Source organism: Ictidomys tridecemlineatus, chromosome 2 (genome assembly GCF_052094955.1).
Source record: "Ictidomys tridecemlineatus isolate mIctTri1 chromosome 2, mIctTri1.hap1, whole genome shotgun sequence".
Taxonomy (NCBI): Eukaryota; Metazoa; Chordata; class Mammalia; order Rodentia; family Sciuridae; genus Ictidomys; species Ictidomys tridecemlineatus.
Genome location: NC_135478.1, coordinates 191643864 through 191670069, shown reverse-complemented (window position 1 = coordinate 191670069; position 26206 = coordinate 191643864). Strand labels below are relative to the sequence as shown.

General features: G+C 35.2%; 1 long non-coding RNA gene across 1 annotated transcript in view; it reads left to right on the top strand.

The window, feature by feature from the left end:
* Positions 1-19358, top strand: part of LOC120891862 (uncharacterized) — a 284577-nt gene extending 265219 nt beyond the window's left edge. Inside the window, exons 6-7 of the long non-coding RNA XR_013435271.1 lie at positions 18320-18405; positions 19225-19358. This is a non-coding gene — a long non-coding RNA (uncharacterized LOC120891862). The remainder of the gene's footprint in view (positions 1-18319; positions 18406-19224) is intronic.
* Positions 19359-26206: the final 6848 nt, after the last annotated feature.

The following is a 26206-nucleotide window of genomic DNA, read 5'->3' as shown; positions in this document are numbered from 1 at the left end:
TCTCTGTATTCTTCTAGAATAAAATGCAATATGCAGGACTACAATAGCAAACCCACAAGTTCCAGTTCAAGGCTAAAATGCATTGAAGTAATGACATGAAGGGCAAAGGGAAAGATGTAATACAGAATCCTGGTTCAGACTTAATTAGCAGAATTTCCTCTTTAATTAATTATGAGGAAGCAGCAATAGATAATTAGAGGATTTGGGGAAATTGGAGAAACCCTGGAGTAGAAGCCACATCAAATTACAGAATGGTAAAGATGCAACAGCAACAGGCTGTGTCCCTGCCAGACAGATGTGACTCTACTTTGTTTTTAAACATTCCAGTGTAGTCACAGACTTCCGTGGTCTTTAAAGAGATGAAGATATTTTTTTCCATATTTTTATAGGTGCATAATAGTTGTACATAGTGGCAGGATTTTTTGTTACATATTCTTACATGCACACACTATAACAATATTATTTGGCCAATTTTATTCCCCAATATTTCTCCTTTTCCTTCCCTCTGACCTTCCCCTGATCTCTTACCTCTACTTTAAGATCTCTCTTCAATTTTCATGAGATTCGTGTTCTCAAAATATTTTCTTTAATACTTGTCTGTATTCCCAATATATCCACTGTGCTTGTATTATCTTATGTTCAAAAAGCATGTATAAATGTTGACCACTATTCTTGATAAATTAATAAGAGTGAGACTTCTTATTTACCTGATTTACTTCTGCTTATTGCTCAATGAAAATAGAACCTATTGGAATTAATAAGTGCTCAAAAAATCATTTGTCGAACTGAGTTCAATTTAGTGTCTTCAGTGTTGTTTCCTTCTCAGTTCCATTATTTTGTTTCTTTTTGGATTGATGTCTCACTTTTTAACACATATATGCTTTTTTCCCCTTCTTTTATTGAGGAATAATTGACATACAAAATCATTTAAGATGTGCAGCACAATTTTTGATACATATGTACATTGTGAAAAGATTACCATAGTTAAAGGAATCAACATATTCATCTCTTCATATTGTTACCTTTTTATTTATTGTGGTGAGAACTTTAACCTATTTCTTAGCACATTTCAGGTATACAGTAGAGTATGATTGACTATCATCACCAAAGCTGCACATGACCTCAAGAACTTATTAATTGGATATAACTGAAACCTTGTACCCTTTGAACAATACCTTTGCATTTCCTCCTCTCCCAGCAACCAGCAGCCACTATTCTTAAGTCTGCTTCTATGAATTCCACTTATTTAAATTCCATACAGAAGTGGGATAATGTGTGTTTGTCTTTTTAAGATTAGTCTATTTCATGCAGCATATCCTCTAAGTTCATCTGAGTTAACAAAAATGGCAGAATTTCCTTCTTTTTTCAGGCTGAGTAATATTTCATTTAGATAGATTTGATTATGAACAGATAGGCATATGGATAGATAGATAGATAGATAGATAGATAGATAGATAGATAGATAGATAGATAATATAAAGATGGATAAGTAACATTTTCTTTATCTATTCATGCATCAATAGACTGATTTCATGTCCTGTCTCTTGTGGGTAATAGTGCAGGGAAATTGGGAGTGCATATATATTTTCAAGGTACTGATTTCATTTCCTTTGAATATATGCTTAAAAGTGAGATTGTTTCATCAGAAGTTCAACTAATTTTTTTTTCTTTTTGGTACCAGGGATTGAAACCAGGAGTGTTTAACCACTGAGCCACATCCTCAACCCTTTTTATTTAGTTTTTAATTTTGAGACAGGTACTCCTCAAGCTGCTGAGGGCCTTGTTAAGTTAGTGAGGCTAACTTTGAATTTGAGATCCTCCTGCCTCAGATTCCTGAGCCACTGCAATTACAGGCATGTGTCACCATGCCTGCCTATTTTTTTTTTTTAATAAACATGCTTACTGTTTTCAACAATGGCTGTATCAATTTACATTCATACTGACAGTGTGCAAGTGTTCCCTCCTTTTCTCCATATCTCCTCAACAGTACTTGTTTGTTTGTTTTATCATTTTGACATGATCCATCCTAGCAAGAGTGAACTGATAGATTGTGGCTCTAATTTGTGCATTTCTGGCGATGACTGGTGCTGAGAATTTTGTGTATACCTGTTGATAACTTGTATGCACCTATAGCTGATGGGGCAGGGAATAGACTGGAAACCAGAAGGAGGATCTCTGGGCCTGGGACGTGGTCTTTTAGGGGTGGCAGTGGAGGAAAATGGCACCTCTCCACTCCTGAACCTTCTCTAGTGCCCAGGAGCTTGCCTATCCCATGTCACCAAGGAAGACAGAAGGTAGACCCAAAGTGGCTGAGTTTGGAAACTGCCTTCAGCAACCCAAACTCAAATTTCCAATTTTTTGGAAGAGTTTGAGAAAAACCAGCATAATTATTCTTTAAATATTTGGGAGAATTTATCAATGAAGTCATTGTCCTGGAACTTTTTATTGTTTGGAGGTTTCTGATTACTGATTCAATATCCTTTCTCATTACTGGTATGTTCTTACACATATTTTTGACTCAATCTCTGATTACACAAAATGCTCTGAAAATTTAGGAAATCTAGTGTTTGGGTGAAATGTGACAAGATTTGAACACACCATTTTCAAAACTTTTAAGACAATGGTTCTTAAATCTGTTTGCACTTTTAAAAGAATCGCTTTGGAAGTTTAAAAAAGCACAGATTCCCAGATGCTATACCCTGAGAGAATGATTTAATTTGTCTTCAATAGTGGATGAATATCAGCATTTAAAAAAAAAAAGCTTTTCCATGCAAGTTTTTGGTTGTTGTTATTTGTTTTGGGTACAAAACAAGGATTGGTACCACTGCCTTAGAAAATCTAGGTTTGTGACTTCATTTTTGCATTAGCTTGCAACAAACTCATTCTATCTTAAAAGACCCCTGATAAGATGACCCAATGGACAGACAGTATTGCAGAAGGCTGGGTGCTTGTCCAGATATCTCAAATCTTTGTATGTCATATGGATGCAGCCTTATGTTATCATCCAACAAGAAGGATTAGCTAGGAAAAATATGAGCATATTTATCTCTATCAGAGTGGGAGGAATTACACAATTGCTAGAGTTTATCTTTGACTCTCTGAAGAATAGGTCACACAGTTTTAAGCCAGCCTTCCAGCAGAGATGGAAACATTAGACAAACTGCTTATCTGACATATCCATAATAATTTAACATACTGTGCCTTTCCCACTCTGCTGTTCATTTGCACTGTCAAGCATGATAAGCGAACAAAGATAGATAGACTGTAGCATTTAAATATTACAATGCCTCCCTGTCTTTATCATCTGTTTCATTTCTATCTATTTTTTTCCTTTCTTTTCTCCAACCAGTCTCCTTTTATAACTTTCCCTTCCCCATCCTACAGAGCTTTTCTGATAATAGGGGTTATCTTTTATTTTAAGCAAGTGACACTATGATGAATTCTTCCATGTGATATATGTAGTGCACATTGCCTTGCTCAAATGATTAATTTAAATTGATCATGAAAGAATGATGATTTACTGAGACCTCTCCAATACTTCTGAATCCTCTGTTGTAAGGGAAAAGAGTAAAGCCGTGTAGCTCCAATAGCATTATTCTGAGAAAGGGATCCTTTGAGGTATGGACAATTACCAATTTCTCTCAAGTTTGCTGTCTTTAAACAAGTTATCACACTGTCCTTTGGGGACCTCCTAGCAGCTTTCATAGGATTTGTTCCTGTTTCTATTGGAAAATATGGCAAATGTAAGCAATGTAATTAGACAGATATAAAAATGTATCATTCCAATTCTATCTATAGAGATGAAAGAGATATTTTAGCTCTTTGAAGATTTTCAGTGTATATTTCTGGTATGATTTAACAATTATAAGAAAATTTATGAAATGGTAGTGTTTTATAGTGGATCCCAAGAGATAAGAGAAAACCCGCTGACGGCAGAATTAAAAGCCCTGTAGACATCCTCTTTACCTGCCATTGAATGCCCTGTTCTGACCCATTGTCCAGAATCCAGCCATTAAGATCATTCAGGAATAAAATCCACAAAGTGATTGCTATAAAAATCTCCCCAAAATGAAAGGAATAGAGAAATAAAATATAAAGAAATGTAAACTGAAGAACAAGTATTAAATCTCACTGAATTTCTTCCGTTGTCATACCAGTATTTTCAACATAAATAGAGAAGGAGCTTGATGTTGATATTATCGTTACTTACCGAAGAGAAAAGTTTAGCATCTTCATAATATTTAGGCTGTATCTCCACAGTCAAACAAAAGTTGAGTGAATTTTGGACAGTGGGGAATCAGTTTTCCTGACTATTAGGTAATTCAATCAAAATGAATCATCTAGTGTTTTCATTTAGATATACCCTGGAAATCTGACTGAGCGACAGAACAATCAAGGGCTCCTCTGTTTTGTCTACATCAACATCATAATCATCATCAAACACTAATTGATGTTGGGGCGAGATGGTAATCACTGATATTATGAACAGTAATGAAGAGGTAGAAGATATATTAGTGTGACAGTATGATTAGGAGGTTGAAATTTTATTCTCCAACAAGCAAGAAACAAATATTCAAAATAGAAGAAAGAAAGATACGGCAAGGTTACAAGAATTCTATGCAGTGTCACTGAATTTGCAGATAAAGCCAGTATGAACTAATTTACTGATTTGTCCCCCAATAGGACGACCTTCACCTGCCTTGCTCAAAGCCCCTCTTGGATTACCTTCTACAAAGAGGAAAGCGTCCTACATATTTTTAAGTAGTGAACTCATGGGAAATTTTTGTGATTTTCACATACTTGTTATTTGGTGAAAGGTCTCCCACTTTTTCTTACGCACCAGAGGAAACTAAGGATAAGCATTTGAATTACTGTCTGACATGAACACCTTGGAAAATAAATGACTAAATATAAATGAGTAGCCCTGGAAACAGAAGCACAATCCCAGCAACAACAAATAATATTTATTGAGTGTTAACTATGAGCAGAATGCTATCCTAAGCATTTTGTATGAGTTCATCATCATCACAGTCTTGTGTGGCCAGTGCCACTATCACCATTTTACAGAAGAAATTAAGTCGTGGAGGTTAAATAAGTAGATCAAGGTCATAGCAGGTAAACAGCAGAGCTGGTATTTGAACCTGAGAATTCTGGGTCCAGAGTGTATGTACAAAGCTATTACACTAGAGTATCTCCATACATTAGGAGAATATTTATTTTATTTTTCTTGCTTCTGGCCAGGATCCTACTGCAACTTCATGTATTTAGCTGTTTTTTACTATGAGTATTTCAGAGAGGAAATGAATACACTGAAAAGCTGAGCTGATGATGAAAATAATAAGAGATGATCATCAACCACCAGAGGGCACATTTGTACATGGTCCTGGAGGTCTCTGGAAGGAGACCACAGAGTATAGGCAGAGGGAAATTAAGAATATATGGCCTATCTGAATTTTCCTGTGCTTTAATACCAGCTTTGTCCATAGCAGGAATGCTAAGCAGACTAAAACTTCAAACATTAGTGATGCGAATTTTCTGGGGAAAAGAAGTTTAATGGATTTCAATACTTAAATAGACATGAACACAGACAAAAATAAAATGAATGCTTCATTTTTTTTTTTTTGAGTCAGTGGGGCCATCACAGGGGATAGATACAAATCCGGGGCCGGGGGAGAAATAGGGGTTTGAATGAAGAGGTCAAGTTTTGCTTATGACATGTTTACTTATTCTATCAGAATGACAATCTCTTCTTGGCTATGATTATAATGCAAGGGATCTGGGGAGGGGCTCTCAGTAAGAACCATCATTAAAGAGATCTTTGTATCAAACTTGTCAGTCAGGCTAAAGAGTGAGTTGCTGGTCGGTGTCTCTCCAACTCTCTCCAAAATAAGTAGTTAGTGCCTTCAAAATGGTTGATGAGGAAATTATTGTAATTTGTACAGATTGACATCATCTAAACCCTCCAGACTGATTTTATAATTTCTCTTATTTCATGTTACCAAAATCAGAAGTTAATTGTTCTTTCTAGTATTCATCTAATAACCTTTATATAAATTTATTTGCTCTCTTATATTTGTATTGGGTCTTTTTTTCATTCTAAGATGAAATTTTAGCTACTGTATCTCAGTTATAGTGATTATCTCATTTGTGGTGATTAATTATATCATGGGTGTTTGCATATGGCCTAAATACATAAACTTATACCCCTTAAATATGTGCTCATTTGGTATCAATTATACCCAAATAAAGTTACTAAGATTGACATAATATCTGATTTTATTATAAAAATAAAAATCAAATGAATTTAGGTGAAATAATAGGCATTTCAATATTTAAATAGTAATGACTACAAAAGAAAATAAAATCAAGTAGAGAGATGCTTGCATCTATATTTAGAATTCCAGAAATCTGACTGCTCTAAATTCAAATTAATGCAGGAATATTGAATTATTTGTATGGAGTGACTCAGACCTTTCCCTACTCTATTGTTGTCATTGACACATGATTGCTAGGGACATCATTTTATGAAATGTAAGCAAGTCTTTGATAAAGTCCTGATAAAGTGAAGATTTCCACAACTTGCTCAATTCTGACATTTCTGCAAAAATTGCCTTAGGGAAAACTATTCAAAATCATGCTTATTGTAAAATGTGTTTAGAATCCAGGCTTAGAATATAAACATTTTTTCCATCTATATAAGAGACCAGCAGGACATTAAAAATCTTGTAGGATATGGGAAAATTTCTGGTCCCTGGAATGCTCTGCCCACTGAAAAACATGCAGGATGAGCTGTCCCTTGTGAAAAGATGGCCACCCTTACTGTGACAACACCCCATGTTTTTCCAGAATGCTCCTATGCAGGGGCCATCACCACACTGGGATTCATTTGTCTGGTTTAAACTTGCTTCAACAGAATCTAAGTTTGGCTTTTGTTTTCTTCCTCTAATGGAAATAAAGTAGCCATTCATTGGCACTTAAATACCAATGACTGCAGTCTGTACCAACTATACCTGAAGGTGATCCTGAAGCTCATCTTTAACCTTATGAAATGCTAGGGAAGATATTATATAAAAGTCTCTTTGTAAAGCAGAAGTTACTTCAAGAATGATTCAGCTGTGGCAACAATGAAGGTCAATTCTTAAAAAGAAACTGTCCTTCAGCCAATGTAAATTCCTAAAGGCAAAAAGAAAAAGAGAGAAAAAAATAAACATAGAAACCCTCATGTCATTTCAAAGGGTAAAGAAATTCAAACTGTGGGTTTTATCCAGAACACAAGCATCAATGCAAAGCAGCTTTTTGAAGAGTCAGTGACTCCACAGAAGATTATACAGTCAAGTCCAGTTAGTATGAATCCAGCTGCAAAAATCAATGTTACATGTGTCCTATCAGAATGACCCACACATAAATCTTTCAACTGCCAGACATATTGATAAATCAACCAAGCACTAACGTTATCTGACTTTTTTGCAGATATAATGCCACATTTTTGACACATCCATAGATTATTTTGGACAGGAATAAATTCCTAGAGGAAAAGAGGATAAGAAAAAGAAGATAAAGAACGTGCTATTAAATACTGCAAGATTTTGTTCTTTTGTATTATTTGAAAAAGCGCAAATTAAGCAATCTTTTTGGTAAAGAAGTTACAAAACTTACTTTACCCATGAAAATAAAATAGAGAACATGTATGGAATATGGGGGAGCCCATCTACTCCAATTAAGCACCAGTAAACTATCAGGATAATGCCCCAATAGATAAAAATGTAGTTATAAACAAACAGGGCATATTTTCTTGCTTTTTTAACTTCTTAGAAAGCATCTATATTATTAAGAATTCTCAGACCACACATAAAATGTTTTAAAGTTTTAACATATAGACCCCTTCATATATTATATTTTAATATAGTGACCAAGCATTTTCAGCCTAGTAAATGTGATGTGTTCTCAAACTCATAAAGTGGTATTTAGATTCATCACACTTGAAAGAGTTTCAAAAAGTGATACTCTTATACAACATTGTGAATATACTGAACACCACTAAACTATTTCAAAAACACTTAAAAATAAACCTTTGCACTCAAAATTCTGCACTACTGAATAACTGTCCCAGTGCTGTGTGGTACATTATGAACACTGTGCATGGTATTCATTGGGAAGTAAGCAGGTTGAGGTCAGGGATGTGTTCTCTTCTGTCAAAGCTATAACACAAAATCTAGAATGTGCCTTTCATAAGAGGAATTCACAAAACCTTTTGAATAAATGTTGGATTTATTTTCAAACCTCAGTTTTCCATAAACTCACTTTGAGTGCATAATAAAATCAATAAATAAAATATACTTGATGTTGGGATCAAATGAGATAACATACATGACATCACTTAATAAACTCTATCCATTATAAGTTTTTATTATTATTGCTATATGATGTTATTTTTATACATCAGTTATGTTTTAAAATTAATTCCCATGTGTTAATCAGTAAATGAACAAAAGAGAAGAGTACTTGACTTCTCAATAACGCAACACATTTCCTGAAATACTGTCTTCTATTACTTTCATGATGTCTGGTGTCCTGGACTTCACTAGCCACACCTTCCCTGTCTCCTTTGCTGGTTCTGCTTTTCCCCTGAAAGCTTGCTCTTGGATCCTCTTTCCTCTTCTTTGCATGCTTTCTGTCGGGTTTACTACTTCTTTCATACCATTACTTCATGTTGTCTATGGGCTGAGGCCTCCAAGTCCATTTTAAGTTTCTTATATCCATATTTAAATGAACCCTCAACACTCCAAATAGAATGTTCCACAGGCCTCTCAATATCTACATGGCTGCCAGTGAATTCTAAATCTTCACATCTTCCCATCCCATTTCTGTTCAAACCTGTTCTGTTTTCAAACGTCTCATTTGCAAGAAATGTCAATAGCATCCATTCCGCAACTTAAAACAGGAACTTGGTAGTCTTCCTTAGTTTAAATTTTCCTCATCTTTTTCCTTTTCCACAGCTAATCTGTCAGCAGCTTCTTTGGATCCTCCTTCAAAATATAGCTCATATCTCCATCTCCCTCTATTGTCCTGGTATCGACTCTGGTACCATGCACTATTCCTTCTTGCTTGGAAGACAGCAGTAATTTGATTTTTAAGAAGTCTTTCTTCTTCCCCACATTATTTAGTAGCCAAAAAAAAATATTCTCAGTTATTTCCATCCCCTTTATACCTTTCCATTGTGCTTAGTGTATAATCCAAACCCATTGACATTTCTTATAAGATTTTGATGATCTGACCACTATTACCTATTACCTCATTTTATGTTTCTATTCTCTTCGTTCCTCTGTCAGAGTATCTGTGGCTTAATCCATGACCTTTGGGCAGAAAGGTCTCTTTTCTGTTTGAAGGCCTTTCTACATGCTTTGTCTGCCCTTAACACACTTTAAATGGCTGGATCCTGTTCACCTCTTAGCACACTTGTCTCTTCTAATAAAAGCATCTCTTACTCCTTATATAAACAAGGCCCTCTCCTTGTTGTTCTTCATCACTATGTACTATTTCCCCCATAAATCTAACCAAAATTTGGGATGGTTTGTCTTACAAATAGATAGACTTGCTTACATAACATCACTCTCTCTAAGTATAATTTGAGCTCCTTGAGGGTGGAAATATGTCTGTTCTTCACTATTACATTTCTGGTACCTAGAAAAAGAAGTTGGAATTTCAGAACTGAGTTTCGTAGGGATATTTCTCAGGGGACATTCTTCTTTTCCTGATCTCAATTTGCAATTATGCTTGGTGTAATCATGTGAATAACTCTGTCTCCTCTGCAAGTCTGAATGGTCCACAAAGACAAGAACCATGTCTGTATTTGGCCACCACAGCCTAGCACAGGGCCTAGCATGTAAGAAATATGTAATGCAAATTTGTGGGATTTTTTTTTAAACCAAAAAAAAATAAATTACCCTTATTGTGATGGTTGAATTTTAAAGTGTCAGTTTTACTGAAGTAAGAGATACCCAGATACCTGGTAAAGTATTATTTATTCTCAATCATTGCATTAATTATTCTCAATGCTTCAATTAGCCCTGGGCCCATCCTCCCTCTTCTGCTGAAAGGGATATACAGGTGGTTTGGCCTTTGATTAGAATGATTGGGTGGCCCCAGTCATTTGGTGAGGATGTTTCTGAAGGAGATTGATGTGAAAGTTAGTAGAATGAGTGGGGAAGGTCTGTCCTCAGTGGGGGCTGGCACTACCCACATGGCTGGTTTGGATGGAATAAAAAGCTGGAGGAAGAAAAACATTCTGCTCTCTCTTTCAGGGCCACAAAGGTCCTCTTCTCTTAACCTTGAACTTCAGGTCTCCAGATTCTCTGGCTTTTGAACTCCAGGACTTTTACCAATAGCCCTTGTGGGCTTTTGGGCCTTCAGACTGGACTGAGTCATACTACCAACTTCTTTGGTTCTCTAGCTTGCAGACCATCTACTATGGGATTTTTACCTCCATAATTGAGTTAGCCAGTTCCTCTAATAGCTCCTTGTATTTCTAAGTAGCCTATAAGTTCCATCTGTGGAGAACCTTGACTGAAACACCTGTATACAGGGAAATGCCTATCAGACTAACAACCTTAGGTTAAAAGCAATGGCTCTTGGAGCTGGGGTTGGGGCTCAGTTTGCAGTACTTGCCCAGCATGTTCGAGGCCCTGGCTTTGAACCCCAGTACCATGAAAGCAAGCAAGCAATGGTTCTAATGATGATAATCATGATAGTCTTTTAGATATGTAAGTGTTCTGTATTTTTCTCTTGGAAAAGAGAAAACCCTTTGCTCTTTTCCAAAAAAATAAAAAGAAAAAATGAAATGCCCAGTTTTTGGCATTTCATCTGGTCTCCATCATCTTAAATCTTAAAGTAATATATTTTAAAAATTTTATTTAAAAATACCTTAAGTATAAAAACTTTCTATATATAAGATTCTGGCAACTTTATTATTTTCATAAAACTATAGCATAAAAATCTCTGCTGAATGCAAATGTAATCCAAAACTAGAACATTATATGACTTTTACAGTTATACTTATTTGTCCTGCCAGTACAGAAAATATTAACTGTTACAGTTCATCTTTCTGAGGTTCACTTTGAATTATAGAGAATTTGTGAAGAATGGTCTCCTTTCATGAAAAGAAAAGGAGATGAAGGTTATTGTATTTCTCAATTCTAGCAGTTTATTTGGAGTTGTTATCACCGCAGATTCAAGTATTGTGGACAGTACTTTATAACTTGATCACTTTAAAAATGGAATTTGTCAAGCTTATGTTCAAGTAATGAAATGGAGGACTAAAAACCACACTGCTGACCTCGGGCCCCATGGAGAAATGTCACTTCTTATATTTGGAATTAGAATTTGAAGTTTCAGTTCACCTAGGTGCTTTGTTTTATTCTAAAGAGAGAAAACCTCAAAGCTTCCTTTGCCCTAAATGTCCACTGACTTCATTATAACATTGTTGTTTTAAGTACTCTGTTTTCAGTGACCATGTTATAGGTAAAATCATGTCATGACAAACTTTTTGTAGTATTCCCATAGTTTCTGAACTCTGTAAAGTAGTGAACTGTGAGGGGGATCCTGGAAGCATTGGTGACATTTACATAGGTGACAGAATAGAAAAGAAAGAAGTTTGTGGGTGAAAATGAGCATATGTTTTATTCCAGTGCAAACACTGATCCACATTTTCAGAGGAAAGATGTGGAAAGGAAGGAGATATAAAGCTGTCTAAGTAGGGAAGTCAGCAAAGACCTTGAAACCCCTACGAAATTATTAAACTTAACCTCATTGGAATGTAGGTGTCTCTGAAGGTTGCTAAGCCCATAAAAAGGTATCTCAAAATCATCTGTAGCTTTCTTGTGTTATATGGTTTTATCTATAACATTTATATATCTATTTTGCTTTGAAAGTTGTCAGAGTTATCGATCAGATAAATAAAGTTGGGAAAGCAATACTTACTAGAAGAGAAATAGGTATTTAGAATTCTCAGCCTATACAGACACTCAATACATGTTATCTTCTAACCCTTGCTCCTAAATCTTTGGGACTTTATGTTAGTTTTGTTCCCACACTAGTCATTTGTTAAAAAGTAGAGCCACCATACTATAACATTTGCCATTTGCCTATCTCGCAAAAGCCCATAGTAAGAGAGAATATCTAGATAGGGCTATTGTCTTAGTCCATTTTCTGTTGCTATAACAAAATACACGGTGCTATGTAATTTATAAACAAAATAAGCTTATTTTAGCTTATGGTTATGGAGGTAGAGAAGGTGCCAGCTTTGGTAAGGACCATGTACTGCTCCATACATAGTAGAAAAATGCATAAACAGTCAGGAATGTGCCAAAGAAAGGTCATATGATGAGAGAGAAAGCAAGAGATTGAGCCAGGGATGCCTAATTCATTTTATAAAAACTTCTCAGTCTAACTAGCCCTTACTTTTGGAAGCTACATTAATGCTTTCATGAGAGTGTATACCTCACGACTTAACTACTTCTTAAGTACTTAACGTTATTCCCAGTATGTCAAGAGTACTAATGGCAGACCAAATTTCCACATGAGTTTTGATGGTGACAATCTATCCCAGACATGATCATCAAATTCCTGAAGGCAGTATTTCCAAGAGATATGTACTTTGTGTAACTTTTAACTTTACACTAACAGAAGGCTGGTAATTCTATAGATAACATATTTTAAGAAAAAAATTGAATAATTGATGAAAATTAAAGTATAATTCAGAGTTAAAGATTCAACTGTGATCCAAGTATATTTAAGAATCATAAAGGCAAATGAGATTTTCAATTGTAAATAAACTGTCTTCTGAAACTCCTGCCCAGGTTTAACATTTAGGATCTTTACCATAGACCAAAGTGAGAGAAACTCCCATAAGAAAAATCTAAAGTGGAAAACTGAGAGTATTTGGGGATTAATATTTATCTGGACCAAGGCTTTAAAACTATTCTACTGTATTTTCAGCCTGCCTGGACTGAGATTTTGGCCTTAGATGCAGAGACTTTTCCTGGGAAGACAGTAACTGAGACCCACAGGTGGACCAGCAACATCTCTTTAAGGACTTACCTGATTGCCCCAATGGGGGGTGACTAAGCAAATAGGAGACACCTCAATTTAGGGTCCTGTCCAATTGCTCTATTGTATGCCTGTCTCCACTATTTAATTTCCTTACTTTTCCTTTCTTTTCTTTTCTCCCACAATACATCTGAGGAATAAGATGGCCCCTTGCAGGAACAGATGTTCATTACGGTTACTAATAGTTCATTTGGGAAACAATTTGTCATGGAAGCTTCCCTAAGAGAGAGGAAGACAGAGGAATCTGGTTTGTGAGCTCACCTTCTAGCTTTCCCTCCCTTAATGAAAATTAGCCATGGATCTGGCCCTAATATCACCTGTCTGTGTGAGGCCTGGCTTCTCTCTTTCAAGTCCAAAGAGCATCTGTTTTCTGCTTCTCTCTGACCACTGGCTGTAGGATGACTTAGCTTCTGGTCTATTCAGACAGGCAGCTTAACTCCAGTTCTAGGAATGCTGCTTTCCTAACTTGCCAACATCATGACTGACACAGCCACTTATTAATATGTGTAAAACAGCTTAGTATGCCACCATTAAAATAAAGCTGAACCAAAACTATGATAATGCTTGGCTTATCCCCAACTGCATAAGTATAATTTCAAATTACCCACACAATTTACAAATACTAATTGATGCTATTATATGTGATACCAATACATGGACAGTATGTCTTCAGGGCAGGTAAATCATGGCCTAGTGCTTAAAGCTTTGAGCTCTTCAAAGACAATTGGCAGTAGTTACGAACTGAATTCAAAATATAAAAAGGAAATAACCCTGAGAAATAAAAGTAATCAATATTTAAATTGTTGCCAAAATGAACATTGTTCCAACATCATTTAAGTTTCATGTACATTAATATTTCATGACCATTTAAGACAACTGTAATTTATTTAGATCATTTCACTTTGCAAGAATTCCTGGGTGAGCATTTTAAGGATATGAGCACATTGAAATCAGAACCAAACAAGAAGAAAATTTCAAAACCAAATTATCTTTAAAATTTTATATTAAAATATTTTTTAAAGAGGCATAATATAGATACTAAAATTTAATATGCTTCAAGTGATGTGGATCAGGGCCTTTACAAAGGGTTAGTACTAAGTTACAGTGACCCTAAAGCAGCTCTGTATGCTATGCTACATGTGGTGCTATGGAACATAAATGACTAAAACTGTACCTGCTCTCAGGAACTCACAGTGACAGTCAAAAACAGGCACTGAAACAAATAACTAAAATGCAATGTAATGAGAATAAAGTTAAAAAAATAATGTTGTTAAAATATGATTCTGTGAGAATTAGGACTTCCTTAGTTTGCTTGCCATATTAATCAGGGTTCTCCAGGGAATCAGAACCAACCACATTTAATATGCAGTCATGCATTGCTTAAGAACAGTGCTGTGTTCTGAGAACTCCATCAAGTGATTTCCTAGTTGTGAGAACATCGCAAAGTATACTTACAAAAATATGACTATAGCACCACTAGGCACTACAATCTTATGGAAACACATCATATATGTGGTCCAATGCTGACCAAAACACTATGATACAGTGTGCGCACAAGCACGTGTGTGTGTGTGTGTGTGTATGTGTGTGTGTGTATGTGTGTGTGTGTATGTGTGTGTTTATGCAGAGAGAGCAAGAGATTGTGTTTGTGAAGAGAGAGTGGTTGTGAGGAATTGTCTCAAGCAATTATGGAGATTGAGAAATGTGACAATCCTCTGTCTGTAAGATGGAGAACCACCAAAGCTGGTGGTATGAATTTATCCAAACTTGAAGACCCAAGATCCAAGAGAGCCAATGTTCAGGGGCAGGAAACAATGGAGTAAAACATTCCTGCTCAAGCAGTGTTGCAGAAAAGTGAAAGGGAAATTCCTCTTTTGCCCACTTTTTGTTCTATTCAGCTCTTCAATTGATTGAAAGATACTCATTCACAAAGGGCAATTTACTGAGTCCACTGATTTGAATGCTAATCTCATTTGGAAACACTCTCACAGATACATTGAGAAATAATGTTTAATTTGAGCACCTTGTGGCCCAGTTAAGTGAGTGCAAAAAAAATTAATGGATACAAAAAATTAACCATTAAGCCCCAGGTGAGGTAATAGCTTATGTAGATACTTAATAGGAAATTTTTGGACACCAAAAAAGAATTCATGAAAGATTAATAGTTCAAAATGGAGCAATGCATAATACCTTAACTTGTACATAAATCTTACAAGAACCATATATTTTAGATTCTAATATAAATTTTCCATTTTCCTCACTAATTTTGACTAAGAGCTAGTAGATTTTAGAGGATATCTTTCCCACGTGCATACTGAGCTTAACTATCTTTGAGTTTTATTCACACTTTTTATTTGTCTCACAAGATTTTTGCCCCACAGTGTTCTGTCATGAATATTTCTCTCCTTTGTGTCTGTCTCCATTTCTATTTCAATATTTTTATAATTCTGTTATATTTCTCATAAATAGCTTTGATAATAATCAAGTAACAAATCATCTCTTACTGAGTACTTACCCTGTGGTATAATACACATACATTTCCTTCAGCTGTAATATCTTCTCAAGATGGATATTATTATCTCTTTTTTATAAATGAAAAAGAATAGTCACAGAGAAATTGCTCATGGCTACATAGAAAGTACCTTGACCAAGACTTAGACCAAAGGTTCCCTGGGGCTAACTCATACCACTTTTACACAAAAAGATACCCTTCTCAAACCTTTATCACATGACTTTTATGAGGCTCACTTTTCAGTACATTGTGTAGAGTGCTGGTTGGATATGGGAGTCCCTAATAACTGCATGGCAGGTCACCTTTTACTTAGTGTCTCTGCTGCATTTTGTCCAAAACCTAAATTCTTACATTTGTGAATTTGTTATGCTTTTAACACACAGAGAGATATACAGAGCTACTCTTGGCAAGAATAGTCATTTACTTTCTGAAACCTCAGCTGGAGACAAATTTTCTCCCACTGCAGTGTCAGAGCACTTTATATTTAAGGCCATTGAATTACTCCTTGTAACAGAAGTTCATAGTCCTATTGTCCCATTATTTCCTTTCCAATACTAGATATACTACTGATTAACTTGGACAAGCCTAGAATATCATGGGCACAGAAAAGAAAGCTTATGAATCCCTGTGGTTTCTTTGTTGTGAGCTCCTTACTATTTACAGATTATTCTAATTACTTGCTAATATAATTGCTCAAAGTTTGCTTTCAGTTAACAAGTCTTTCTCAACTGATTTTTACAGCAGTTTGCTTCCTTCAATGTGCTTTTCAAAATGCCTGTGCTATTTACTTAGATAAAGGAAAGAATGGCTTCTTTTTAATCTGCATGCTCTGTCCTGTGTCTGTTTCCTCTTTCTGTATAATCAGCAATCTATTTGCTTTTTACTGCAGAAGTAGAAGGGTTATAATTTGTTCTCTTTAGTTGAAAGAGAAACTTGCTGATTGGGATCATGGTTGAATATCAATCTCTTGGAGGGCAAAAATGTGTACAATATATTTAGTGATTAGCATTCTTGAAAGGGTAGTCTGGTTTACCTGTTTTATATTCAAAATCTTGTGCATTATACAGAATGAGTTCAATAATAAAAAACAATTTGTATTCTACTTTCTGCCAATAATTCAGAAAAGGATAAATAACTTGGTGATTTTAATGAAATCAGGAAAAAAAATTTAGAACAATTTACACTCATATTTTATTTTAAAGATATTTTTTAGAACGCACACATAACATTTCATTAATATATATTGTTTTCTGCAACAGTCTGAATCTCAAATCAATGGCCAACTTTATTCTTAATAATATCCAATTAAAATCAGGTGTAAAACAAAAAGCACCTGTTGTTATATTTGTTATCTAATTTTTCTGGAGGCACTAATCAAAGCCATAGATAAGAAACCAAAACAAGAGAAATAATGACTAGAAAACAAAATACAAGATGATCATTATTTCCAGATGGCATAATTACCTATAAAGAACCATGGGAAAGAATATACTGAAAAAAGACCATCAAATTAATAAGAAATTAAAATGTACTGATGCAGGAGGGACACACAGACCCCCTCCTGTCCTACTAGGTGACCTTCCCAGGCAGCCCATTCTACTATCATTATTATAAAAGTTGACCTGTCCCAGGTCTTTTCAGCAGTAATGCACCTGCTTCTGATGAACCAGGTAGACAGGTCACATCCTGAGTGTGGAACCATCGTGTGGTCCCTTCATCATCACTCTAAAATTTAGCAATCTACAGGTTAAAATGACCACATTGATGCAAAATGATGGGTTGATCCTTCTGTGAAGTTACAGCCATCCAGTTACAATTCCAGTGAAAAAAAGGAAACATGTTTATGGTCCAGTTTGCATTTGCTTCCATTGCCACTTCTGACACTAATGGAAGAAGCATGTCACAAGGCAAAACCAGAAGACATGGATCCCATACTTGGGTGTGTTTGATTTGCCATCAAATTGTTGCATTTTAACTCACTGTAAATACCTAAATCCATGATGTTGAAATAAATAGGATGCATACCCAACTGCATCAAAGATAGAAACACCAAAATACCTGAGATTTTTCAATTTTTGGAGGACACCCATGTTAAGAAATGGTGAACACAGAAGGCTGCAGGTGAAGTTCAGAGACCATGGAAAGAACCCAAACAGAAAATGATGAGCTTCACATGAGGAAGGTGATATAGAGCAACAGATGTGATTTTAGCCATAGCTCCTTTCCCTGGGGGGCTTCCTTCTTTATTGTTGAGGTACATAAAAGTAAAATCGGGTTGAAGAATCAACTGTATCTTGAGGGTTAAATTTATCTTAAGTATCTTAAAAATAAATTGTTTAATGATTTCTCATAAGAATTGCTTTAAATTATATCTCTCTCAACACAAATACACATCTACATCTTTTAGACAGGCTAAAATGTGCAGTAAATTGTTTGAGTAGAATTGAATGATTTTTATTGAATGATAAGAGAAACTGAAAAACACTACAATTAAATGCTATAAAGGAAATTCCCACTGTTTGGTACCTACTGGTACATACTTGGTCCATACTGTTGGATTGACAAAGTGCTCTTCCTTGCCTATTGATGCTAGCACTTGGTATGCTGGAGAATATTTTAATGAGGAATGGAATAACATCCAAAGAAGAATCCAGTACTTTTCCCACTAACTTCAGATATTTCTTTCCCATATCTTCATTCAAGCCATCAATTTCATGGGACAGATGAGCAGACTAGAAGACAGAAAGAATTCCACTGTGGCAACATGAGATGTACCAGTTGTGATGAAGGTATTTGTCAGTTTTCTGTCACTATGGCAAAACACCACAGATAAACAACTTATACAAAGAAAAGGCTTATTTGGGCTCATTGTTTCAGAGGTTTCAGTTCATTGCTTGGCCCTGTTACCTTTGGACCTGTGACAGCATAGTTCTTCAAGGCATGAGCATGTCAGGAGGCAAAGCTTTTATCTTATGGCAGCTGGAAAGGTGGGGGAAGGGTTCACTATCATTTCCTTGAAGGGCACACCTCCAGTGACCTCCTACGCCTATCTCCTATATGTTTCACCATCTCCCGGAGCACCACATGCTGGTGACCAAACCTGGTAACAGATGGACCCGTAGGAAAACTCCAGATCCAAACTGTAATATATGAAGTGACCTATTTACCCAGTACAATGAAATCAGCCCATGTTTTCTTGACTTAAAGGGACCAAGCTCATTAATTGTTGGTTCACTTAGTAAAATTGAATTCTGATTGAGAGATGTGTAATGTATATTGCATTTATTTAATATATTTCATCTCATAATTTCTTATTGTCACAAGGTCATAATTAACACTGTGGTCTAAAACTCATGTTTTCTAACAAATGCCAATGGGTTTTGTTGGCACTGCTGTTGAGAGCTATGCTGGCCCATCTCTGAGGATACAGTTATTTATTTAAATATTGGAAAGCAGCTATCAGAAAATGTTTTTCTCTGTAAATAAACAGGATTTGTTATGGGATGAATATTCTTAGCAGCAACAGTCAACTGTAGATTATCCTTTTAATGTAAAAAGTCATTACTAATCTCATTCTAACAAGTTCACATATTATTATTTTTCCACAGCTCATCTCCACCCTTGTACTTCCCCAGGTCCAGTTCTGACTGGTCGGTTTGGCGCTTGGTTTCAAGTTACCAAGAGTGAATCATTAGGCTGCAAAATGGTTAGGAGAACAGGTAACTGGCTTTGGGAAAGGGAAGGAAGAGTTAGAAAGTGAAAAGAAAAAAAAAAACTTCCAGATAACCTAGAAAGGAATATATGAGAGTTTGGCTTTAAACTCTTTTATTCCAAAAAGACCAATTCAATCTTATTTGATTATGCAGCAGCATTTCAAGATCAAAATAAAACTTAACAAAAGCTCCAAATTTGAGTTATTTGAGCATTTTGCCACATTTACAAAATGCGGTCATTACTATTTTGTATCAGAAAGTTGATTTAAAAATTTAGCCCTCCTCTGTGAGAAAGACATATATTTAATGATTTTATTATATTTTATTCAGATGTGCTTGAGTGAGTATATGGAAACAATGCTATGGAAAATCTTTTTTAAGGCAAAGTCAATACCGTGTTTTGTTTTTTTTTTTACATTTTAACAATAAAAAATAAGTGGGTAGGTAAATAAATAAACAAAACAAATACCATTAAAAAACAAAGTACAAAGGAATGACCTTAATTTTTAAAAATGTGTAACACATATGAAAAAATCTATAACTCTACTAGGTGTATATATATGTTGACACCAACATTTAGAGACTCAACAGGCAAGTAGGAGTTCTCCAGAAAAGAAAGATTATTCAAGGTAGCAACAATGGCATGAAAGCCCAGATAAAATAAAAATTTTACATGCTGAGGGACTTACAAGTTAGTTTCATTAATGTGTTCCTAGCTCTTATTACAATGCTTGATACATAATACATGCTCAATAAAAATTTAACTACATGAGTTTGGCTGAGTATAGAGTCAGAGTTGTGGACAAAGATAGGTAGCAAATATTTTATGTAAATGACTAGCAAATTCAAGGAAAATGTCTTTTAAAATAAAACAATAATAAGTTGACACTTAATTTTCCAAATTATAAATACTTTTTAAAAACAGAAATACCTAATGTGACTGAGCTGCCATTAAAATGATGACACTCTTTATGTTTCCAATAGCAGATAAAAGTTGCCTGGTTTCAAAAAGAAAGCTTTGCAAAATAAATTAAGAGATTTGAAACATATATTCTTCCAATCTATAGGTTCCTTTGTTGAGTATCTCCTAAAGAACTATTTCTAGTTTTAAAAATAAGCCACAAAATGTGAACAAAAAATATCAATTTGCACAAGACTTAAAGTCAGAAGTGGAAGTAACCTGCCATAGCAGTGAAAAGCATTCAAGTAAATCATCCATACTACATCACTAAGAAAAGTACTTACGGAAAGTTGAGAGTTCTCAGAAACAATCTTTGCTGTAATGCAGAAATAGAAAGTATAAAAATGAAAAGCATAATTTTTGTTTTAGAACCTTGTGCAGGGAAATGCTGCACAAGATTGACCATGGTGATTTTAGAAGGGAAAACTACAAACGATACTTTTCTCTTCCCACTTCCTTGCTACAGTTTCTAAATTTATTGCTCATAAATGTCACCTCATAAAATTAATGTTTGCCAGTCGTCCTAAGTTGAAAATATCTTGACCTCTTTGATGTCATTTAAATTACCTATAATGTGGAATACAGAGTAGAGGCATTGAGGGTCTATTCTCTTCTTATTGTTTTTGTCTGCTCCCCAGAAGTATTTCAAAGATGATCCTTTAAAATTAAGTAATAATGCTTAATTCTGCTCACTACTTGGAAGAAAGAAGAGGAAGAGAATGGATAGAATGGGTCAGCCTTCCTAGAAAGTAAACCCCTGAAAACTATTCAATGATCCCCATGCAGAATTCTAGGGTTCTACCCCAAAAAAAGAGAACAGCTTGCATGTGGATTCAGGGACCATTTAATATGGAGGAAAAATAATAATTCAAATCTTTCAGTCAATCCATTTCAATAATAAATGTATAAATTAGTTCTAAGTTTTTCATTATACAAGTTTGAATTTTCACCACTTTATTTTTTTTCATTTTATTGATTTTTTAAAAAAAATAAATAAATGACAGCGGAATGCATTATAATTTTTATTACACATATATAGCACAATTTTTCATATCTCTGGATGTATATAAAGTATGTTGACACCAATTTGTGTCTTCATACATGTACTTTGGATAATGATGTCCTGTTCCCCCCCTTCCCTTCCCACCTCTCTGCTCTATCTAGATTATTTTCTTTGTCCCATTATAAAATTCCAGTAATGAAGGCACATTCCTGGTGGGTGAAATGCACTGTTATTATGTAGATTATATAGCTCTCCTTGTATAGTACTCCTTGTCTAATAAAAACTAAACTTTCCTCTTTGGTATTAAGAGTGTTTCTATAGTAATAAAATTAACCCCTAGTTTGTCAAATGTGTTACTTACATTTGTGCTCTTGCTTAAAAATTTGCCTGTTGACATTGCTTATGTTTTTTTTTTTTTTTTTTTTTTTTTTGCCCTACAAAAATTTTCAGTATGTCCTTTCTCAAGCTATATTCAGGTATTTAAGAAAAATAAAGAAGTAGTAACCTTATCCTTCACTTCAAAATACCCCAACTTCTTTCATTCTTCCCATAATCCCCAACCTGCTACCAAATTCTACCTGATAACAAATGAATTTTATACATTCTAGTATAAGTTCATTCACTTCAAGATTAAACTGTCAACTCAGATTTCCCTCCCCTCTCCTACTTCTAACTCTACCACAGGAAGCACATAATTCTGGGGGCCATCTGGAGGGTCACAGTGTTGGAGGAATATAAATGGTCCCTCTGCTGGGTTCTGTAAACATGAATGCTGAGGTGGCTGTTAGACTCACCCATGGTGACCTCCCGGAGACGGCTGTATTCCCCCAACACGCAATAGTCCATGCTGCCATCTGCTGGGGTTTCTTCTTGTTACAACCATGGGACCTCTTCAGGTCCCCTAGGTCTTTCTTGGCATGAAATAACTGTACCTTTTAAAGGCAATTTCTCCCCCTGCCCCAGACACTGCAAAACTTCAGTGGAATTGCCTCAGCTCCTTCATATGGGAATCCCTACTGGCTCAGGACTCCTGTGAAGAACACTCCCTCTCTGTGTTCCCATACTGAGGTGAGGTACAGGTCTCTTTTGCACTTAGATCTCAAACTTCCTTCTGTTTCTGAAGAAATTGTATTTCCTTTTGGGTACACAGACACTGGGTCAGCATTATTTTCCCATATTTTTTTTCTTTCTTAAAATTGCGCCACAGAAAGGCCAAAATATTTATGCGGTTCCTTTTTACCACCTTTAGATGTCCCCAACTTTTTGTCCATCAGGACCATAGGGTCAGCTGTGATGCTTAAGTTGATAGCGTGGTGAAGTCAAAGAAAGCATAGTCTATATTCCACCTCTTTGAATTTAATGACATCATTCTGTGCCAAATTTTATGAAATGGGATGTATCCATCTTCCTACTCATCTACTTCTGGGTTTATGTATTGGTTATTTTAAAGACTTTTATTAATTTGAGTTTTTTGCAAAATTTCAAACATACTTTCTTGCAGTACTTTGTAAACTCAACATTTTAAACATTTAAATCTTTGACTTATATGATATTTATGTTGTGGTATACAGTGAAATAAATGCAGTTATTAATTTCTCAAAAGGCTAATAAAGCTGCCTATTGGTTTGGATTTCTTGGAAGAAGATTTAGCCTGGAGTGCTCTGAGATTCCAGGAATAATCGTTAATTTCATACTGGGCCTATGAATCTGTCTTTAGAATCAGAGTATTTGTTTTAGTTTTGACTGCTTATCAGGACATGTGGGGAAGGGTGGTTAAGAAGTCCAATAAATAGTTCCTGCCTTCTCAGGGAATTGTTCTGGGGTACAGCCTGAGCATCATGATTTAAGTCTTTCTGGGGCTGGGATTATGTCTCAGAAGTAGAGTGATTGCCTACCATGTGTGAGGCACTGGGTATGATCCTCAGCACCACATAAAAAATAAAGATATTGTATTCACCTATAACTAAAATAAACAAATAAATAAATATTAAAATAGAAAAAAGTCTTTCTAGATTATTTTAATGCAATAACAAAGTTAAGAAAAATTAAATTAGAAGTCTGCCTTTAGAACAAAAAAGAGTAGGTGTGAGACCCATGTGAACTATAGAGTAGTAATCTTATCCTTCACTTTAAAATACCTCAACTTCTTTCATTCTTCATTTTTCTACAGAGAAGTGTGAACTATACATCCCAGTAACCCCAAGGGTATGCTGAAACCAGATTGCTGGGTCCCCCTCAAGGTTTCTGATTGGGTAGTTCTGGATTGATGCCAAAAATTTTGCATTTCTAGCAAGTTCATAGCTTATACTCATGTTGCTGGTACAGGAATCACACTTAGAGAAGTGTTGTGATAGGGTATTGAAAGAATCTTTTGGGGAAAAATAAAACTAGCCCTTCTATTTAGGCAGAAATGACCAGCAACCACATTTTTACTGGCACTTCTAATTTTCCATTGAAACTTTAAAAAAAGTTGTAGATAAAAATAATATATGAAAAAAATTATTATTATTTTTTTAAATACTTATTTTTTTAGTTGGACACAATATCTTTATTTATTTATTTTTATGTGGTGCTGAGGATTGAACCCAGGGCCTCGCATGTGCTAGGTGAGTGCTCTACCGCTGTGCCACAACCTCAGCCCAACATTTTAATTTATGTATACTCATTTTTAAGAAACAGTAGAGTAAAATAAAACAATACAATGGAAAAAAGGTGAAAAGCTAGAACAGAAATAAAATATTTGGAAAAATACAATTAATAGAATAATACACATTTGTACATATGCTGATGTTGTGCCATAAACTTGGCTAAACCTTCCTGCAGTAAACATTAAACAGGGAAACAAAATCACTGCAGGATTTATGGTGCTCCTAAGATAAAAACAAGCCAGATAATTAGATAAGAGCATATCCCAGTCCTGCCATGGGAAGGAAATTTTCTCTATGTTCACTTCTAAAGATGATGTCTTCCCCCATGTTATCATTGGAATAAATACATGCGTTCTGTTGATTAAAATTTGGAATCAATCAGTGACATTAAAATACTAGGTCATTTGTTCATTATAATTTGGAATTTGGGGATTTGTTTTTAAATATGTTTTAAGGTGTATTTAATTAGGCATTTTTTTCAGTCAACAGCTTGAATAATTGCTGCCCACCGAAATATAATAGAAGCAATTATTCAAAGACAAATTCAATACTGTTTAGTCTTGATATTCTCAACTTTCTTGGCTGGAATCAGAGTTTAAGTTACTCAGGATCTACATTCTTACCTTAGGGATTGAGAATTTACAGATTTTTTTTCTTTTCTTTTTTTTTTTTTTAGGATCTGGTGATAATTAGACCATCTTCTTCCTAGAAAGTAATAAACAATTGATCCTCATTATTTCTCAGATTCCATATTTATAAATTTGCTTGTTTGCCAAAATATATTTGTAACCTCAAAGCCAATACTCTAGATCATAGTCAATTTTATATATGTGCATGAACAGAGCTGGAAAAATATGAGTTTCATAGTGCACGTGTTCCCAGCTGAAATGGGAAATGGCAAGGACGCCCAGCCATCTTGTTTCTGCTCTCAGACTGTAAACAAGTATCATTTTCACAGTGTATTTAGTGCCATATTTTTGACATTTTGGGGCTTTCTGTTGATGATTTTTATGCTTAAAATAGCCTCCAAGAATAGTGCTGAGGTGTTGTTTACTGTGCCTTAGCACAAGAAGTCTGCAATGTGCCTTATGGAGAGAGTGTTAGATTTGTTTATTCAAGCATGAGTGCAAAGTTGGCCATGAGTCCCATGTTAATGAATTAGCAAGATATGGTAAATAATATATCTTTAAGCAGAAACACAGAAAACAAGGTTATGCATCAACCTGTTGACAAAAATGCTATGCCCAGAGGCTCAGGAAAACCTTCCTTCGTAGGTAGTTTCCCAAGGAAACTGAATTTCCTCCTGGGAATAATGATTCAGAATTCACTATTTCTGTGTTCATGGTGACTTTATAAAACAAAATAGTGTAACTATCAAGAACTGACTGTATGTATACAAAATTTTCCTTGAGCTCTAAGGATTTTATAAGGCCCTAAAGTCTAGTCATGTATGTTGAATAAAAGCCCTTGATGACAAATAGACAAATTAGATATATTTAGAACCATCTTACATAAATGATTTTTCCCCCTCAAAGAACTTTTTAGAATGGCCATTCTCCAAAGCCAGACTGATAGGGTTCAATGTCTCTGTCACTTACTGGCTTTGTGAGCTTGAGCTAGTTTCTTAACCCAAGTTTCCATAACTATATTATAGGTGAGTAAAGGAAAGAAATTGGAACATCAGGCTGTTCATAAGATATTGCTAGTGCTTTTAACAGATTCCTTGAATACTGACCAGAGAAAGAGATAATAGTTAGAATTCCTGTTATCCAGCAAGGAACAGTTTAGATAGAGCACAGGTGGCAGCAGAAATCAATGGCTCTTTCCTAGTACCTCAATGAGTATAAATCTTCTCAGTTTCACTGTTTACCATTCAGCTCCACATAGGTCTTCTCACAAATGAATTTGGTGGGAACTAATTCTTGAAAGAATAGGCCACAGGGAAGCAACGTTTGGTTTACAATAATAGCCTTCAAGACAGAATAGCTAGGCTTCCAAATGAAGGAAAAGTAGATAGATGGTTAATGAGATTACAAATATTAATATCAGATTTAAATGGTTACAATAAAAGGTTAATGACAAAAGCACAGAAATCATAAGTGGGGGTAAAAACAAAAAGCCAAAGGAAATTGATGAGGCAAGAGCGAGCAAGACAGAGCCCACCATCTGCCCAGTCCCTGGGAGGAAGAATCATGTCCCTATGTAATCATGGTGTTGACTACATTTCTGATAAACGGTTATTCAGGGATCTGTAGTTACAAGGTA